Below are 10,336 nucleotides of genomic sequence, written 5' to 3' on the forward strand. Positions count from 1 at the left end.
TGACAAATTTAAAGTTTATTGGTGTTTTATCACAAAAATTTAGAAACTCACTAGATATTTGCTGAAGACTTGACTCACATTGTGGTTGAAGTACTCTTGACATAAAGTAAGGGAATAGTAACAAATAGAAAAACATAAGGCCTTCAGCTATAAAATTAAAATTAAAGATTAAGAAATAAAAGATTTGGAGTTTGATTACTTGATTTTCTTCCTTTTTTATTTTTGGAGATGAATTTTACTAAATCAAGTTTTGGACCTAATTTTTTTAGGGGAAAAAAAGTGAAATCTATCACCTTACATAAATATTAATAAATTTTGAATTAAGACTGTGAGTTGCTCTGGTTTGAGGTTAGACTTTTGGAAATTTGAGGCACCTAGGTTTGGTAGATCCAAATTTTGCTACTAAAGTTGAAATTCCCTCTTTTTTTTTTTTTTTTTGGGGGGGGGGGGGGGCATTCATGTTGAGATGAATTTTCTCAATAGTGGTATATTGGAGGGTAAGAGTTAGACTTTGAACAATGTGGGAAGCTATCAACTGAAAAAATCTAGAACTAAACAATTTCCACATCGTTTTTATAGATGAACAGGTTAGATCTTCGAACAAGAATATATTTTGTCATATTTTCTTTATTTGACTCGCACCTTAAAACAAAAATTATGACTAAGAAATTACTTATTTTAGTTATTTGATGACACAATACATGCGAGCGACAATTCAAAAAAACAATGTTAAGAAGTTTTAGGCACAACTACGAGAAGGACAATTATATTCGTTGTCCAATTTTCAAGTAGATACTTAGATGGAAAAAGATAGCTATCGGCCTATAAGTAAAGACAAGAAGGTTAACTTTCTACGTACAACAGTTATTGAGGAATTAAAGAGGCTGAAATTACTATCTCTCAACATAAATTTGAATTTGTTGATTACAGAACAATTGTGGATCGCTTTGACAATAGCAAACAATTGACAAGTTGCCTAAGAACTGTCAACTTTATTTTCAATAATTAAGTTCCAAATTACTTAATCAACTTTTTTACTGCATACATCATTGGAAAAATAGTTGGTGTTGGACCACTAGAAAATGTTCATGTTGAAGGATCTACTGTCCCAATGACAAATATAAATATCGTGAGCATGGTATAAGCTTTGGCATGTACATATGGATTCATTGCATAATAGTACTTCAAAATCTTTATCACTTACATATTTGTTTGCCACAGATAAATCAAAATAAAAATTACTCTTTGGGGACTAACATCCAATGAAATCGAGGACAGTCTTTACGCCAACAATCCAGGACATATATAATGTTACAATACAATGCTGCAATCTTTCCATATCTAATTACAAGACAATTTGTGTTATCATCATGAATCCTATAATATATTGTTTATACATATATAATGCAACATCAGTAGTAATACATTCAAAAATATTTCAAATAATAACATGATCATAAAAAAAAAAAAAATAACCATGTGCAACGCGCGGGTTCGCGAATAGTTATCATAAAATTAAAATCATGTTTGTGGACCTTGAAGAGTACATATAATAATATACAAATACTGGTAAATCACATTAAATAACTTTCATATAATCTACGGAAGCTACAAAAACTACTCTCCCCCCTACGCTACAATCCCTACTTCCCTTGTCTATTATGTATTGCCAAAGGCAAACATCAAGAGTTAGAGGGTGGAGGAGGTGGAAAAGCACCCCTATACTCTAAAAATTCTGCTCTCAAAGCAGCAACCTCAACAATAAGCCCATCTAAAAGCTGTCCATGAGCTACTTGAGTTGTCATAAAAGTCTCCATCATAGCACGAAGAGAGAGAGGAGGAGGGATGGTGGGCTCCGCATCTGCACTGTCAACATGTACCTCATCGTCACCATCGTCAACAATAGCAGTTGTAGGATCAACAAGACTCTCCTCAGCATGAACATTTGCAAGTAATGACTATACTCATGGTCTTTTTGATGAACCAACACTCGGTTCAACATTCTTCTTTTGTGCACTTTGTTGCTTGAGAAAGGTGGCTCCTATAGGGGCTGTGATGTGGATCAACTCCAGGGAAGGAAAGTTTTCTAAGTGTAAATAGTTTAGAACCCTATAGATGAAAACTGGAAAGAACAGATCATGCTTCTTACATTTGCTCCTATGCGCCTCAGCAAGCGTTTGAATGAAAAGGGAAGGAAAACAAATAGAAGTATCAGTGACGAGGGCATACAAAAAGAAACATCTCTCTATAGGAATAGTATGGACATGGGAGATGGAGAAGATGTTGTGACAAGCTATCCTGAAGAAGATATAATTAAGCTCGGTTAACTCACTTGAGTTAATTCTTGGGTTAGATCCCCACGTCACTAATCTTCCACAAAGAAGAGTCATGACATCAGATATAGGAGGATGCTCCAAACGATCCAAGTATGGATATGTAGGTCTACAAACACGAGGTACATCAAGAGCCTTTGATACATCAGCCTTAGTTATGACAAAACTTTGACCTTGAATCCAAGTACCTAGATCATCATCAGAACGAATATGGAAATTGGCATAGAACTCTCTAATTAGGGCAATTGGAGGGGGATGTAAATATTTACACAGAGACAACCAGTTCCTACACTATAGATTCCTATGGACAGAAAGAGGTAATTCGTCTATATTGATTTGTCATTTTGGCCAAATATTCCTATGCTGAATTACTTTATCAAACCTTTGCTCGTTTGTAACCGTTTCAAACCTTATTTGATCAAACGCAATTGCAGGCTCAAATGAGGAGGCAGACACTCTTTTGGCTTTGGTTTTAATGGTTTTAGACTTCTTAGGAGCCATAACTAGGATTTACAGAGACGGAACTAAAGCACAAAAAAAAACCAATATTTAGAATTGCATTAGAGATGCATAAACACACTGTACATGTGCAATGAAATTTAGAGTACATGATGCATGGATACAACTGGGGCATGAATGAATGCATTGATATGATTAATTTTTTGGAAATATATGAACTTTGACCCATGCAGTTAAGTTATTTGAAAAACATGCGAACCCATACTGCACATTGTGCAGCGGGTGTAATTTCAAGCCATTATACACAAGTCAACAAAACATGCGAACCCACCAGTGACTAACAATCCATCAAACTTTAGACGGTGGTCAATTTTGAGCAATTATACTGAATTCAACAAAACCCCAATTTGGGCTAATAGAATAAGAATGGCTAATGAACCAACATGCATACCTAGATGTGGAAAATTTGAATATACACCATATAGAACTTGTCACCATCATGCATACACAACAACCCATGAAGCAGTTTAGATCAAAACATTGCTTTTATTCATAAAAATCCCCAAATTCCTAATATGAAGACATGAACCCTAATTTCCCATTTTTCACAAATCATGAGTTCTTTTCAATTAAAGGGAAGAACACGTGTGTACAACATCCATACGAAAAACCCATTACATATTTCACGTCAAAACACCCACACCCATGAAAATCCCCAAATTCCATATGAACACATGAACCCTAAATTCATGTGTTCCTTTACAAATCTACTATGTTTATGTAATTAAAGGGTACAAATCGAATGAAGAACATGCATATGTAAAAACCCATGAACAATTTGAGATCACAACACCCAAAATCATGAAAATCCCTAAACTTGCATAGTTCGAAATTTAAGCTTTTAGAGGGAGACAAATGCAGGATTTTTGGCAGTTTTATTTGAATGGGAGGCAAGGGTAAAAGAGTCTTACCACGTATTCTGAGGATCGATGTTTGGAGCCCGGGCAGTCACTTTCGAACCTGAGGAACCGAGTGCAATCAAACTGCTACTTTTGTAGGGAGTTAATTGCAGTAATCCAACACCAGAAATCTGTCTTTTATAAAATGCTAGAAAAGCAAATAACTTGATTTTATAATATATGAGTATTACATTACTTGCTATATGTAAAATTGAGTTCATTAAGTAACTAACCGATCCATTACCAATCAAGTAGCAATTGTTTTTTACAGAGAAGTCAGGCTGGACTCATACATGTTCCTCGATGGGTCGAGCTAGTTCGACTGATCAAGCTACTCGACTTCTTTAGTGTCGAGTTACTCAATAATAACTCGTTTCCTACGAGACCGCGTACATGAGGAAAATATTACTCGTTCTTTACAGTATCGAGTTACTGAAGTTCCTTTAAATAATTGACCGATTCATTACCAATCGAAAAGCAATCGTATTTTACAGAGAAGTCAGGGCTGGAGTGATGCATGTTCCTCGATGGGTTGACCCAGTTCGACTGATCGTTATACTCAGCTTCTTTAGTGTCAAGTTACTTAAATATAACTCGCTTCCTATGAGACCGAGTAATGTCCACTCGTCGTGATCGTGATTTTGAGGAAACACTACACGTTACTCGTTCTCCCAAAGATCGAGTTACTAACCAGTACTCGAGTTCCGTAACATCGAGTTTTGTGTACTTGATCTCTATCCATTTTTTGTTGTCATCTACAGCTCAGTTTTGTCAATATACCAGCTATGAATGTTTATTATGAATTTCATGAAGCACCTGTGCATTGCATAGATCTAGTAAGTTTGGGATAGCCCCTGCTAAACAATTTAGCTATGAAAGTTGTAGAAGGTGCAAATCGTTCTAAACATAATACACTGCTTGCATATGCTACAATTTACATGTAACTGAATTGTTTGCTTGGCCAGCTTAGTGAAACCCCATTACTTAACATTATTGACATTAACAAAGTGCCTGACCACATAAGTACATAACAAAATTACAGAACTTAGTATCAACTTCCAAGCAAAAAATGACCAATCTAACACCGTCTTCTCATCATGAAATCGAGTATACCTAAAGATCATGTGCTTCCTCAGGCAATAGGGATCATCTTGGCTACGCAACATACGTCTGTTATCACCTATCCACCTTGGCTCCCGTACCTGCTGTAGATAGTTCAAAAATGTTATGTACACTGGACCTATATAAGTTTTTAACAAGCAACATAGCCACAACAACACTGAGAATCATGACTTACGACAAATAATGTGACAAAACTATTGAACAATCTCATTTTGCAATTCTCCAGCATCATATTTAAATACCAATTGGACTCATTTGCCTATCCATGCATGAACACCAACGTTTGTTTCATAACTAGTCCAAATACTTACTATTGCAATAGAGAACAATTTACTACTACTCAGTTGTTAATAGTCACGTAACGAGTTATGTGACAAAAGTTGTTAAGAAATGGAAGCTTTACCTATGATGCAGCTCCACCACTTGTTGACTCCGCATTTCGAGTAGGACATGTTCTACAATTGTGCCCCTCTTGGCGACACAACCCACATCTTGATTTTGGTCCATTCTCAATCCATAAGGAGCCGGGCAACTACCTATCATTATCATCCTCGTCCATCTCATTGCGGATACGCGTGGATTTTGGCTGACCTTTGTTCCAGATCAATCGTGGGTTGGGCATCACTACTCTAGTTTCTTCCGGATCCGGCCATGCTAATTGGTCTTTCAACGGTTGGAATACCAGTTTGTAGGTGTGGTACCTATGAGTCACGCTATAGCAAGGATCAATAAACAGCTACGCATTGTGCTTATACTTAGCACAAATTGCTATTACGTGTGAACACGGGATCTTGAGCGCTTCCCATTTCCTGCACGTGCATTTCATACTCCGAAGATCAACCCTATGCGTGTGTTGTCCGCCCCCACCACTCAGAGGATTACCCGATGTGTCAACTTGATATATCCGCGCTTGTATAGACATCCGTGTGACCATATGGTCTTTTGCCTTCGCTTGATTTTTTTCGAACTTGTCCATGGCACACTTGCACCATTCTTGACCCGCTTCCAACTGATATAGAGTGAGATTACGATGAGCGTCAAAGTAAAAGTTCACTTTGAAAAAGGTGAACCTCACCATTGCCGTTATTGGCAAGCTACGTGCACCTTTCAGTACTCCATTAAAGCACTCCGATAGGTTGGTTGTCATGCTCTGTATCGATGCCCTCCGTCGTGTGCAAGTGTCCACTTTTGTTTGTTTTCAGCTTCAAGGTACCTGTGTGCATCCGGCTTGACATTGTGAATTAATTCAAGTGTGGTGTCAAACTTTCTGACTTGATTTGCACTTGCTGCCCCCCATACTAAGTTCTTCAACTTCGAATTTTTCCATTTTGTGTTCACATTACTGACTACATAGCAGAGGCAGTACCGCTGATGGACCTTGGGAGGTTGCAACCAAGTTATACTTGTGTCATCAAAGCAGGATTTTATCCTCGAATGTTAGTCAGAGATGATGCAAAGATTGGCCTGGTCCGTAATAATGGTCAACCATGCCAAGAACCATCCCCATGTCTCCTTGCTCCCACTCTCAACAACGGCAAACACGAGTGGATAAGTCTCGTTGTTAGCATTTGTTGCCATTGCTATCAACAACTTCCCTTTGTACTTGCCATAGAGGTGCGTTGCATCGATGATTATCACCAGCCTGCAATGCTTGAACCCTTCAATACACAGACCAAAAGCCCAAAAGGCACAGTTAAACGTGCAAGTTCCTAGCACATTATGGTTGTCGCACTTCAACTATGTCACTGTGGTTGGATCTGCATCTTTTAATGCCGCCAGAAACCGAGACAATTCTGTATATGACTCATCAAAATCCCTGTAGATGGCCGTAACTGCCTTATGTTTTGCATCCCAAACCTTATAGTGAGATGCCCAATGGTTATGCTTCGCATGTAGAAGACTACGCAGGGTTGCTATTGTTCTTGAAATGTCTTCCCATACGTATGACTCAAGTGTAATGGCAATGAACTTTGAATCCATCATCCTTCCATCATGATCTACTTGGAGTGACGAGTAAGTGTGGGGACCCTTACATGTTGTGATCTCCCATAACTTGTGCCTTTTGCTATTGATAGCTCGAACTAACCACGGACATGCATCGTGTACACTTGTTACAACCAGTTTCCCAGGGTTTGACTTCATGTACTTAAATTTCTTATTGAGCCCCACAGAGAACATGGTTAACGCATGCTGAACCGCAGCTTTATTCATGAATAGCATTCCCTTGCTCGGTTCATCCCCCGGCCGCCAACTCATCAGACCTATTTCTAGGGAAGGTGATGGGTCATGAATGTTATCCCATGTGTTTGATGTGAACCAGTCAGGGTTAGGGTTTGGATTAGGGCAAGCATTCACATTGTTTTCAACTTGTAGTTCATCTACGAATTCTGGATTGTCCTTCAGTCCTTCATTATCAATGAACTCCTCATACATGTCTCATCTATTTTGATTGTGTCGTCGAAGTCAGTTTGGATATCTTCATTTTTTTTTATTATACACTTCGGCATTTTCAATATTGTCCATAGCAACCGCATTGCATGGTCCAACATTGTAGGCCAAAGACGTCTCGGCTATAACACTCTGGTACACGGTGCTTACAGGAATTGATTCTTGCTATTCAACTCTGCTGGCATACTGCGGTGCCTGCTTTATCACTCCCCTATAACACTATGAATTGTGGTGCCTGCTTTATCACTCCCCACATTATGTCCACATCATTGTCTCATTGTAACAGACTTGAATCGTAGAAAACTTGGGCACCCACCAGTTGCTGTGGAGCTCGAAATACAGTGGAGATGTCATGGGAATCCTTGTCTAACCCTAGAGTTGACATTATCTTCCGTTTTAGTTTTCTCATGTGTATCCCACGTTTCACTTCAATAAGCACTTGCTTTTGGTTTGGACCTTGGTATGATAGCTCATGCAAATCATTAATATATGCCTCCCCCTCGCAGTAAACGTAGAAGTAATGCGGACTCATAACGGACCTGAACCACAAATAGTAATAATAGTTGTATCATACAATGTGAAATATTGTGAAACCATAGGCTAACTATATATGCCCTATGTTTAGGTGTGCATGCAGCTAAACAAACCAAAGCAAATTGTGCTAAAAAAACCCCTCTTTTGTTGTCATAGATTTTATTCGTGTCATAAAATTTTACATGGTAAAAATTACTATTGAATAGTTGTGTCATCTAGTCCATCAGACACCTAAATTCAAAAACAAAAATGTGAACACAATCGAGTATTGAATTTCATGTAGGATATTGTTAAACAAATGAGAATTTTGAAAGCATTGCAAATAAGGGAAATAATTCCTACCATGCAACATGTACCACATTATTATGTTCATATACCCCTCATTGAAGACCCACAACATTCAAAGAATTTGTGTTATCATTTAAATGTACCACAGCATTATTCACAATGACCCCCCACTGAAGACCCAATTCAGTCAAAGAATATCCTACTTGATTTGTTATAAATTGTTATTAGTTGTTTACCTATCACGTGAGATGTTGACAGGATGGAGAAGAAGTAGCCAACAAATAATGCACATTTTGCAAGAGGTCAATTGAACTTTGAATTGGCAATATCAAAATTTGACATAATGGTAGAATGCTCAGATCGGTCCGTGCTCAGAAGGGAACCCACAGCTTAGCTCTTGCATGAACTCTAGTCAGTGGTCCCAAAAGGTCATGGAGTGCTTGACATACACTGCACAGTACTCGATTTTAAGTAAATCGAGTACTATAACTCGGTTATACAGAGACTGAGTATTATTAACACCCAGTACAGTTGGCAGTATAGTCTTAATTATACTCGGCCCTGAGGAAAACGAGTAATATTTACTTCACCAAATTTCAGTTGGGCAGCAGTTATACATACTCGGGTTTTCTAAAAGCGAGTTATTATTGTACTTAATAGTAGGATAATCGAGTATTGTACCATTTATATCTACAGATAGCTCCCTGTTTACATTCTGGTTGAGGGGTATGAGCAGAAGAAAACAGTCAGAAATGGAGAAGAGAAGCCTCCTTTGCTTATAAAGGTAACATTTAAAAACCATGTTTGATAGTTATGATTAAACAATTTACCTAGTTCCAACAATTATAGATTATGCAACTGTTTGTTAGATCTTCGAACAAGCAACGTCAAGGCTGTTGTAGTCCACTGGCACTTGTTGGTAAAGCGACATGGTACATGTTTATCTAATAGCTCAGATTTGATACTTGGTAAGTTCTAACCCCATAAACAGCCTATGCAATTTTCACATACAATGCTGTTGTATGTTCCTCTTGTAGGGTGGCAGATACTATGTTGTTTTCATTGGTCATGCTCCTGGCATATACGACAATTGGGCAGAAGCAAGTAGACAAGTTCATAAATTCGCAAACGCCGAACACAGGTCATACAAAGATCGATGGGAAGCAGAATGTGCATACATGGAGTTCTTGCAACGTAATGGTAGGAATGTCCAGTATGGTGCTTCCCCATCGTGGACATCTCCTACCATGTCGACACCAAGCCCAGGGGGGACATCTCAAAGCGAAGGAACCAGCTATTGTGATGGAGACGTGAGGAACAGATTGTTGAGGTATCAGTTAAACGTTGCCATTGAGGAGCGTGACCACGCAAGGAGAATTGCAACCTTGAGTACTAACATGCTCAGTGAAGTGGTAGCCCATGTTATGGGGGATGATGAAGTTCATGATTTGACACGACAAGAAAGTGCAAAATGATGGCCAAACTATGCCCCGTATGCATCAAGTTGCACTACCGATGAAGTTTTCCATGTTGTTGAATAGAATTTTCATTTCCCTTTTGAACTTGAATTTGGAGTTTGTATTGGCCTTTTGAAATATGTAATTGCTTGTTTTGTTGTTTGCTTTTGGCTAGGTTGTTTTTGTAATTGTACTTGGCTTTGGACAATCTGATCCGGCCACTTGCAACAATATTTACATAGTTATATAGTTCCAACTAAAACAATTGTGTCTACTTTTAGTCTTCCAAAGACACACATCTACAAGTGGTTAAACGTTCATCTTGGCTAGTTTTAACTTTTCATATAATTTTACATTTAAATATGAAGTACTATTTTGGGTTATAGAATTGTTTTTGAAAAAAAATTAATTAATTTATACATTTAGAAACAATGAAATTATGATTCATGAATTAAAAAATACGAGTTCAAAAAAGGCCAATTAACTATGCATATCTATACCACTTTGTAACGCTTAAAATATCCAGAAATTTACCATTTTGTAAAGCATAAATAGTAGGGTTAACCCACGTATTCTAACACACGTTTCTAATATTATATTCTTAAAAAAAACCTCACGTTGAGTAAAAAAAGAGGAAAACACAACTAAATAGTAAAGTTGCTAATATTTTATTCTTAGAGAAAACCTCACGTTGGGCAAAAAAAAAAAAAAAAAAAAAAAAAAAATAAAAAAAAAA

The sequence above is a fragment of the Quercus suber genome, unplaced genomic scaffold (assembly GCF_002906115.3).
Source record: "Quercus suber isolate HL8 unplaced genomic scaffold, Cork oak 2.0 scaffold_247, whole genome shotgun sequence".
Classification (NCBI taxonomy): domain Eukaryota; kingdom Viridiplantae; phylum Streptophyta; class Magnoliopsida; order Fagales; family Fagaceae; genus Quercus; species Quercus suber.